Raw genomic sequence first — 11,339 nt, 5'->3', positions numbered from 1 at the left:
AGGGTCGACGGGTGCAGTCGTTTGTTGGAAGGCTGCAGAGTCTGAATGAGCACTTGGGTGAATGTAGGCATGTGAAAATGTGTTTTATGCAATTTACCCCTAATCTTTGCCATCGTTTCACTGACTCGGTTGTCTCCGTGCTGAGATTCTGGTGTGTCATCTGACTTGTTGGTATTTTGACACAAAGTTGGCTAATTTCACAATAAAACCTCCAGTAAATTGTCCGCTTTTTATCTCTACTGTAATAACTCCGGTACATCTGATGCTTTCAGGTCAAAACTTTTTTTTAAAGTGAATAAAAGTGAGTTGAGTGCTGTGTAACTGTTCAGGGAAGATGTTTGTATATAGTTCTTATTGCGCTCCTTGTTATTTATCTGCCTGCCCCTGTTACATATGATTCATGTTCATTTATATGCTTAAAACCGAAGCTATGTGGCTTTTCTGTCTGTAAAATTTACATATTGTTATGAATCTTTTCACAAGAAGCCTCAATAAAGACTTGAGATGAAATTTTTTTTGTTTTCCTTTCTTCTGCTCGCATCCATTGTTTTGATGTTCCTTTTCTGTGAATTTTTCTATCATCTGAGATCTTCAACAAAGCGTTTGCAACTATTTTAAGTGTCTTTTCTCACTGGGATGCTGCCTTAGTCGGTGTGGGTCGTTTCTCTGAGGACCACAGCCGGCGCTGACTTTTTAATTTTTAATGCATGTGTTTGGATTAGGGACCCTCGCTCCTTGTTTACATCTCTCTGATCTTAGTTTTCAACTCAGAATTGCAGTTGAACTAGAGGGAGCATGTATCTGGTACAAATTCCTAACTTTTTTCTGGGAAAAAGCTCCAATGGGACAGGGAGGATGACTTGGACTTCCCAGGATATGGGACACCTCTGTTTTGTTATTGTTGGGGATGTTACGAGGCAGAACGAGGTGGGTGGGGAGTATCAAGGGGTTGAGATAATTGCTGACTCTGTTTTAGGGGCATAAAAACCTCTGCAACAGCATCATGGCCTTAACCCCACCCCTTCTAATGGAAACGATGTGCTATGATCCCACTAGCTCATTAACAGGAGGTCTTTTAATGAGCTTTCAACAGGGTGGGGGGCTGGGTAAAGCAAGAAGAGGGTAAGCTGATGGGGTGGGGGAGAGTTATTGCACCAGATGTACACACGCCCACTCCCACCAATTATTGTTGGATGATTGAGAAGGAGGAAGTGAGAAGAGGTGCCCCTCAGACCCAGACAAGTCAGTTTTACCTCAACAGAGATGGAAAAACAGGATGGCTGGAGCATCCTATACGTTATTTTTTAAAAAGTCTGTTGTGTTGGGCGTCATTTGGTGCTCGTATGAACCCAGTTACATAAGGTAAGGTGATACAGAGCAGGGAACAGCACACTAGACCCTACAGCAAGTGGATATCTTTTTTCCCTGCATGCCCTTTGTCTTCCAGCCATCCACACCTACCTGAGCTGCTCCCAGACCTGCACAGGTCAGCGTAGGCGTCCCAGCTGGCCAATCACAGCACAAAGAGTTCATCATGTCAGCCAATAAGTGTTGGTGTGTGTTTTCTGACCAGTGACTGCCTCTGGGCGGTAGCAGTGTGGACTTTGAGACCTGTTTGCTGTGTCTCGGCTCAACGGGAGTTTTTCATTGTGTGAAGATTTGGAGACGTCGCTGCAGGACAGTCACACAATGTCTTTACATCCCACATCCATCGCTCACACATTAACAACGATGTGTAAGAAGAGAGTTACCAAGATAATTGTGACACAGTTTAAGAATTCTGCTGCCGTTGTTCCATTACTATAAAATAAGGGTGCCCTTTGAACTCTGGGATGCTCGAGAATCAATATTCAAACAATACACAGCGAGATATCGCCTCGGAGTCTGGATGTGTGCTGAAACTGATGGGTTTCATTTCTTGGCCAAGACTGAGACAATAAAAGTTTGATGGATTATTCACAAACAAAAGTACAACAACATCTGTAGTTATAAATAAATAAAACAAAATAAAAGATCATGTGGAATTGTTTCAGGATGAGTTCCCTCCTCCTCCTCGGTGTGTTTTATAGCAGATCAACAGGATTGATTACAGGAAGTGTTTAATGTCAATCTTTTATTTTCAGCTTTAGATTAAATGTATTTTCCGTACATGATGTTGCCGCCTGTATGCTCTCTTTGAGAAAACAAACAAAAAAGGTAACTGGGACGTTTCGTCTGACTGCTCTGCTTCTATGGACTTCCCTTAAACACATTAATACAATGATAACGTTCAAATGTTAACCTGAACAGGCCACTGGAGGACTCAGGTACCTGTGAGTTTGGAGTTTAACTCAAACCAGGGCCAGAGTAACACTTTGTTGTACCCTGGGCAAAAATATTCAAGGGCCCCATCATCACGACCCAAGGATAATATATGTGACCCACCATAATATGGTCACATACAGTACAGAATATTTTACTGTAATATGCAGTAAATATACTCAATACTTAAATGCCTGACAACACGTAACCCGCCCAGAGTAACCTTTGACCCACCTCGTGTGGACTGACCAATGAGGAGAGGGTCTTAACTTGAGGCCCTCTCTTCATTGGTCAGTCTGCATGAGACTGACTCTCAACTGACGGTCAGTCATAGGCAGCGAAGCGTCTCTGTGCAGCGCAAAAGCCCAGGTGGACAGTTTGTTTAATATAGGGTGACCATATTTCCATTTCCAAACAAGAGGACAGGGGATCTGTGCCTATGATGTCACACTATGGCAACGCCACACAAACCACGTTGGGACCCATTTTTTGTAAGAAGTAAATTAATATCAGATTCTGCCATTAAAAGGGCTCCAAAACAATTCATATGTAAATATTTTGCATATTTGATGCAAAATCTCATTTTTCTGCTTTAGTGCCGCAACAAGGTTTTATTAATAATAAATTATTATACCTTTTGTTTTACTACAGCATCGGTAAGCTTCCTGTGCACAGATTATTAAGGATGCTTTTTTCAGCTGTGAGATTAGACGATAGTATCAATGAAAAAATAAGTTGTCCCACACTCCATGGAAACTTTCAGATAATCCACATATAGTGGCTCTGAAATGGTTTTGTTACTTTTTGCAAGTTTAGAAAAGCAACAGATGAGACAGCATGTCGGATAATTTAGTTTTTCATCTGATAATATTAGAACATGTCAGTGATGTCTGAGGAGCTTTTACAAACACTGCATTACACAGAGCCCAGTAATGGGGGTGGGGGGTGGGGGGGAGTCTGTTTTGTCATATCCCCCAAAATGCCTTGAAACAGCCCTGGGTGTGTGACAGAGTTTTGAAGGTGATCTGAATTGTATCAGATGTATAAATACTACATGTGTATAACTTGTTGCTTTAAACAGGTAAAAACGTGTAGTGGAGATAAATCTACCTACATTTTACTTGTTTTCTTGTTTTTATTTAACTATTTTCCTGTCCTGTCCGTCTCTCATCTTCCTGCATCTCCTCTAAACTCTCCAGAATAACTGCTGCCTGGATTCTTACTTTTTCACCTCATCAGTTACTTCTGAGCAGATCAAAGGGATCTCCTGACCGGAAAGCGGAGTGCGCGTTTCGATGCTGCGTCAGTGAGGTGAAATCACCGCAGCACAGGTGATGAGCTCAGCAGTAGCAGGGCGCTTCAGGCACAAATAAGACAGAAAGTAGAGAACATGTGCGGACATGAACGATCGTGTGTTAATTATAGTTTTTTGGTTGCTCCACTTTGAGAATGGACCGTGCGCTGGACGCAGCTGCCTGGAGCGCACCAACGATCATTGCTCTGCCGCTCTCTGTGCTCTCTGCTCAAAAGAGTCCATGAATGATGAAATATTGGTAGAAAATGTTTTTTCTAGCTTCCCTGGATGTGTAGGACATCCAGCTCCCCCACAATTTGATCCCTGCTCCTGGATGAAAAACCTGACATTTTCATCGATACAAGAAACCCCCCGGACGCCCGGACAGAGAGTGAAAAGTGGACATGTCTGGGGAAAAGAGGATGTATGGTCACCCTAGTTTAATGTAAAGCGTGGGCCCTTTAGAGTTCATGGACCCCTGGGCAATTGCCCAGTTGCCCATATGGTTAACCCGGCCTTGACTCAAACCTGTGACCAGGCTGCAACAGCTGATTTACACTAAACACAAGAAGGACAGTAAGCAGGTTTATCTGTGCATGTTGCTCTTGAACAAAGCTCTCACCATGATGAGACAAAGAGGAATGTTATCTTTATGTCTTAAACCACTCTGTGACAATCGTTTGAAGAACTTGAATGAATTTCTGCAATAAGTTATTTGAAATGTTTAACAAAACACAAAATACAAACAGTTTAAATAATTGAGTGTAAACATAATAAAGAAACAGGTCCTCTGGAGGGCCTGGAGGTGCAGGTGAAAACTTTGACTTCATCTTCATCAGTTTCAATATTAATATTGATCTTTACCTGATCTGTGTTCTTCTCTGAGTAGTTGCAAGCTTTGTGAGCTCTTCTCTGGCAGAAATGCAGAAAGAGAAATTCAGATTAAGTTTAAGATGATTAGCTCTGAAAATTTCAACAACAAAGGGACTGCTCAAGCTGTATGTTTGCTTTGCTACAGGCCAGGCCTGTGGCGTTGAGAGGCTCCCACTTATGTATGAGGGTGTGCTTTATCATGTAAAAAGCCAATTAACTGTGAGTTTTTAATCACATTTCTCTACTGTGAAGCCTCTCTGCAGACCTTGCCCTGTTGTCCTTTTTCTCCTCCAAATAGCTGAGGAACAGGAGGCAGCATCTTTGGGTTAAATCCTCAGCAGGGTCGACAAAGATGAGAATAACAAGAAAGAGAAGGATATCAGTGGTCAGAAAAACCACAATTTTATTCTTTATCCTCACACAGTTCCCACAATCCCCACCTTCTCTCAGTTGCCCCTCCTCCTGCAGTGACCACAGTGAAACCTGAAGCGTGGAATTATACCTGCTTCATCCCTCCTCCACACCTCCTTCTCCCACCCTCCTCACCTCAAACAATGTGGAGGTGAGAGGGTCCCGAGCAGTTATTCGTCAGTCATGCTCATGCCTTAATAATGAGAGAAGGGAAAGACACAAGCAGGATGAGCTCTGAGGTCACGTCAGTTTGTTCTAGCTATGAGGCAGCACTGTTGACACCGGAGATAGGCTGATTTACTCTGAAAACAAACGCAGTAGGTTTACCAATTTCTCATGTTAAAAAGAAAGATATATTGGTATAACAAACAGAGAGATTGTAGGGAAACTAGTTAAATATTGGAATATAAGATAAACTGAATATTATGTGTAGAATGTTCCAAAAACATGATCCTGTGGGTTTTTATTTTTGGGTAATTCATTGTCTTTGTTGCTTCAAGCTGAAACAGAATGTATATATCCTTTGGTCTAGCACTATTATTTTCAAAATTACTCATCATTGGACACTTATCAACTTCCAGGTTGCTGGGGTAGTAGCCCCAGCAACGAAGCTCAAACTGTCCTCTCCCCAGTGACCTCTGGTGACTTCTCTAATGGGACCCAAAGGCATTCCCAGGCCTGCCTAGAGATAAAACCTCACCAGAGTATCCTGGGTCAACCTGGGGCTCCCCCTGCTGGCAGGGCAAACCCAAAGAACCTCCCCTGGGAGGTGACAATGAGGTATTCTAAACAAACACTCAAAGCACCTTGGCTAGCTCCTCTCAACATGGAGGAGCAGCAGTTCAACACCGAGTTCCTTTTGGATGTCTGAGCTCCTCACCATATTGTTTTATGTTGTATTGTAAAATTTTGTAACATGTCTTGTTGTATCGTATTATATCGCATTGTTTTCTATTGTATCATTTTTTACCGTATCACATTGCATCGTATTGTTTCCTTATGTTTATGTTTATGTATTTAGCAGACGCTTTTGTCCAAAGCGACTTACAAGTGATAATCGGCATGTTGCCCTTGAGGCTAACAACAACAATAACAACAACAACTTGACATCTTAATATCATTTTGTATTGGAAAATTTTGCTATTGTATCATTTTGTAACATCTTGTATTCTATCGTATCCTATTGTATCCTTTTCTACTGTATAATTTTTTTACCGTATCGTATTGTATCGTATTGTATTGTAGCGCAGTGTTTCCCAACCCCGGTCCTACATGTTTTCCATGTCACTGCTTCAGCTAACTGATTTACATTGACTCCTCAGGAGGACATCAAGTGCTGCAGATAACAGTTAATCACTCATTCATTTAAGTTAGGTGTGTGGCAGCAGAGACACACTGGTGTTTGAAAGGGTAACATGGAAAACATGCAGGACAGTGGTCCCTGAGAACCAGGGTTGGGAAACACTGTGACGTAGAGTAGCATATCGTAGCGCTTTTGTATTGTATTGTATCCTTTTCTATTGCATCATTTTTTACCACATCGTATTGTATCGTATTGTTTTCTAATCATATTGTATCCTTTTCCATTGTAATATTTCGAACTGCGTCAGCTTGTGTTACGTTGTCCATCCATCCATTTTTTTATACCGCTTGTCCATGCAGGGCTGTGGGGAGCTGGTTTCTATCTCCAGCAGTCTTTGAGCAAACAGACGGGGTACACCCATGTTTGATGCGACGGACAGGTTGCCAGTCCATCACAGGGCAACACAGAGACACAAAGGACAAACAACCATGCAAATACACACACACACACCTAAGGACAATTTTAGAGGGACCAATCAAGCTTACCGTCAGATTTTTAGACTGTGAGAGGAAGCCGGAGTACCCAGAGAGAACCCACATGTGGAAAAGAAAAACATGCAAACTCCATGCAGGAAAACCACAGGCTGGGATTTGAATTGTTGCTACAAGGCAACAGCGCTAACCACTACACCGCTGTGCAGCCCCTGTATTATACTGTACTGTATGTGAATTGTATTGTATTGTATCATTATTTTGTGTTGTATTGTATCGTACAGCATTGTTTACTATTGTATGGCATTGTATAATATTGTATCATTTCGTATCGTATGGTAAATGACCTGTATTTACATAGCACCTTGTTAGGGTTCAACAACCCCCCAGGACGCTTTACAACACAATCAGTCATTCACTCATTCACACACACATTTACACTCTGATGGGGATGAGCTACAATGTAGCCACAGCTGCCCTGGGGCGCACCGACAAAGATGAGGCAAGGCGGGTTAAGTGTCTTGCCCAAAGACACAATATATTGCATCATTTTGTATTGTTTTGTATATTTTTCTATTGTGTCATATTCTATCAGGTTGTATCGTATTGTCTTGTCTCAATTTTTATCGCTGTCTGTCATATTGTGTGGTATTGTGCCATTTTGTATCATCTTGTATTGTTTTGTTATTGCATCAAAACCTAAATATAAACAGATAGTCTTGCTCACATATTTTCTGACTTTCACGTTAAAGGTGGAGCTGCAATATCCATTTGAATAGGCATAAATAAGTGAACGTATAACTTAAAATTTCATTCACTGAAAACATCTCCATCCATCTGATAAAGGCCTGGTGATACCAAAAGCTATGAAAGCTTCATACACTGCATAGTGTTTCCAATGATAAACACTTTAAAGGCATGTAAGAATACAGTGAGAATTTTACAGTGAGAAAATCCCAAAATAGTCTAATGTTTCAGTCATTTTGGAAGGTGCTGACAGTTTTTCTCCTTTCAAAACAAACGAAGGAGGGACTTAACTACGGTTAACCATAGGTGAGTTTGGGGTTGCCATGTCTCCTTCAAGCTAACGCCGCAGCGCCAACAGTTGTAGTTTGACGAGGGCCGGCAAAAAGCTCCAGAGTTATCTAAAGTGGTTGCAGAAACCAAAATTTACCACAAGATGTCATTTTTGCCTCATTTCTTTTTTATTTCTGCATAATGCACCTTTGAAGCTTTACACCTCATCTGTTTTTATGCAACCAGTGACTTAAGATTCTCCAGCCTCTCTATCGACTAGGCTGATGTGACTCAATCACTTTATAATATTTTACTATACAATGTATACGTATAACACAAAGTTCATATTATAAGAGATTTATATGAAAAAACCTGAAGGTGTTTTAAGAGACAATAATGAAAAGCAATAAAAATAACAATCAACTACCTGTCATCTGAAATCCTCTGATGAACATTTCTTCAAAGCCTTTACTCAGACAGATCGTTTTAAACCTGCTGACCTTGAACGTGACACACACAGACTCACATTCAGTTGCTCAGGTGATTGCACACACACACACACACACACACACACACACACACACACACACACACACACACACACACACACACACACACACACACACACACACACACATGCTCGGGTCAGTCGGTTTTGTTCTTCTACCAGCCCAGAGGAGCCTCCCTATAAATGCAGGAAAACCAGATTTTGACCATCCTCACCTCTTTACTTCACTCACACACCCACTCTGGGTGAGAGGTGTCATCCTGACAGTGAGTTAGTATGTTTAGGTTGTGGAGCTTCCTGTGACAGGTGAGACACCTGAGGGCAGGTGAACTCCATCACCTGAACCAGAATGTACACATTCAACAGCTTTAATTCCAATAGGTTTTCATGGATACTTTCTCTTTCTCTGTCCATAAAACCTGTAAAAATCCCTTATTCTCAGACACCGCTTGATCAAATCTTGATGTATATTTTATTCCATAAGTTTTTTAGCCCTTCTTCATTTCCCCGAGCACCTGAAGCTTTGCTTATTGTTCCAAACATATTTGGATCTTTTACGCTGTGATTTGTGAAACATTTATTAAATGTGAAAATTTGCAACAGAAAAAATAAAAACCTTTAGAAAACTCACACATGATTGGGTTTTTAAGTTCCTGGACAATCATTCAGTTGAGTAAATTATGTTAGTTTGCTTTTTTTAATTGTTTTTTCTAAGCAGATCACAATAAAACCACCACTAGTGACAAATAAGAAACAAAGGGTTTCTAAATATGCTGTCATAGGAATAAACATCTATTTTCAAAATATTTTGGAGCTTGTTGTACTTCTAAGATTTATTAATCCAGTTTACATGAAGAACATTAAGCTGCTGCAAAATGAAATAAAATTAGAATAATCTATGGCCTTGAGGTGAAAAACAGAGAAAATACTTTAGAGTGAATAATTAGACAACAGCAACATGTCTTAGAACACAAACCAACAAAAACACACGATTGGGGGTACAGCATAATCATATGAACAAATACAAATGGTCCTCAAGTTTTTTATTTTCTTTTGCATCTAATCCTTTATCATGTGATAGATGATCAAATGTTTCAAGTCAAGAGTTATGGAAAAAGATGTAACGATGATTACAAATGATAGAGAATTTTTTAAAACCCAAGACAATGAAAACATGAAAAGTCATAAATTCAAATGTTATTGTTGTCAGTGGGAGAAAGTGGGCCACAGTCAGATCCATGGGGGAGATTAAAAAGAATACAAAACAAGATCTATTGAAAAAAAACTGGTTTGTTCCTGTTAGAAGTGTGTGTGACTGATGTGTTCTGAGTTACTGAGGAATAATGAAATTTCCTCTCTTGATAGCTGGAGCTGCTGTGATGTGTGTGAGTGATGCAGCAGAAAGCGGGTCGGGACAAAGCCGGTTTACCAGCAGAGGGGCTGAGATGGGTCTGGGCGCCGTCTCTGGTGGCAGGGTCGTGGGATCAGAGCAGGTCACGGAGGTGTGGGAGTGTCTGCTCGGCCCTCTGACCTTTGTTACCGAGGCTTCCTCTAATCCACTCCTCAGAGAGCATACGGACATAATGGAGAGCGCATGAATAGAGTTAAACGGTGACCATTAGACTGGCCTGTGTCACTATTCTTCTTGTTTGTTTAGTGCCGATCTGCCTCACGTTTTGGTGTAATCAGGCATGTGATGGAGAGATGCATGAAGAGGAGATAACAGAGCTTCAGATCAGATCATTTGATTCAAACATTCAGGAATCTGAAGCACACCTTTCGTACCATTTTTATTTCCATTTTTAAAAAACAGAAAACAAAAAGAAACCAATTTTTATGCAGTCAAATTTTGGCAATGTTTCAGAAAAACAGACATGTTTATTAATGGTGACTGTCCTATAACTGGCTCATGCTGATTTATTGAAATAAAAAAGATGATGTTTTATTCCATATTAAGCTGTACGCAAAGCGTTATTAATCTTTTATTGTTCTAAGTTATTAGAAAATAAGTTATCAGAAAATAAATATAATATAATATAATATAATATAATATAATATAATATAATATAATATAATATAATATAATATAATATAGTGTAATATGATGCTTTGCTGACAATGGTTTCCTTTTTCTGTTTCAATAAAATAAGACTGAGCACAAAAATTTGTGAAATTACAACAAAACATTTATTTTCTCATGAAGATTGTTGATTTTTTTTACAATATTTTCCACTAAACTCCAGATGTGTCCACAGCTGTGCTCCAAATTCAGGTTCATAAAGGGATTCATATTGTTCCTTTTTAATTTATTCAAGACTTTTAAGAAAAGAAATTATGCTTCATTGTCTGAAGTAGTAACACAGTAACGGATCTAAGTACAAATGTATTATTTATGAACGGAGAATATTTTTTGATTAGGTGGAATATGCTGCCCCCTGGTGATAGATTTAAAGACTTGATTGAACCTCTGAGCCAGTGGTTCTCAAACTATTAATAATAAAATAAAATAAAATAAAATAAAATAAAATAAAATAAAATTAAAGGTACAAAGACTTCAAATACAGCTTGTTCTTTTTTTTACTAAAAAGCTAAATAAATAGGGTCAAAACATAATTATAAATGACTAGAATTGTGCTATTTATATATTTTTTTAGATTTTAAATTAATAGTAGGGAAAATGTACTGTTAGGAAATATTCACTGGGTTTACTGTGATCAGCTTGAGACTGTAAACATAGTGTTGTGTGACCTTTAGTGGCCCCCTGACCCTCACTTTGTTAACCTCTGCTCTCATTAAAACAGCAAATCTACTGCTGCATATAATGATTTATGTTGTAAGATGTAAGTAGATGTTTGTATCTTAATTTGACTGAAACGCACAGGGTTTTTAATGTGAATATTTTATAATTGCTAAAATGTTATTTTAGTTCTGGCCTAAAGTCCTTAACTACACAAAGAAACCCTAACACATTTTGCTGTAATATCACTTTTAATATTTGTCTTTTGAAAAGAAAAAAGTTTCAGAACATTTTAAACAGTCATAAAAACTTAAAATCTCTTCCCCTGCTACAGAAGCAGAATGACCTTTGATGACATATTTTGATCACCGTCCACACTTTAGTGCAGTTTTTCTTCAACTTCC

This window comes from Nothobranchius furzeri, chromosome 13 (assembly GCF_043380555.1).
Source record: "Nothobranchius furzeri strain GRZ-AD chromosome 13, NfurGRZ-RIMD1, whole genome shotgun sequence".
NCBI classification, from domain to species: Eukaryota; Metazoa; Chordata; class Actinopteri; order Cyprinodontiformes; family Nothobranchiidae; genus Nothobranchius; species Nothobranchius furzeri.
Note: the sequence above shows the minus strand (reverse complement) of the source record.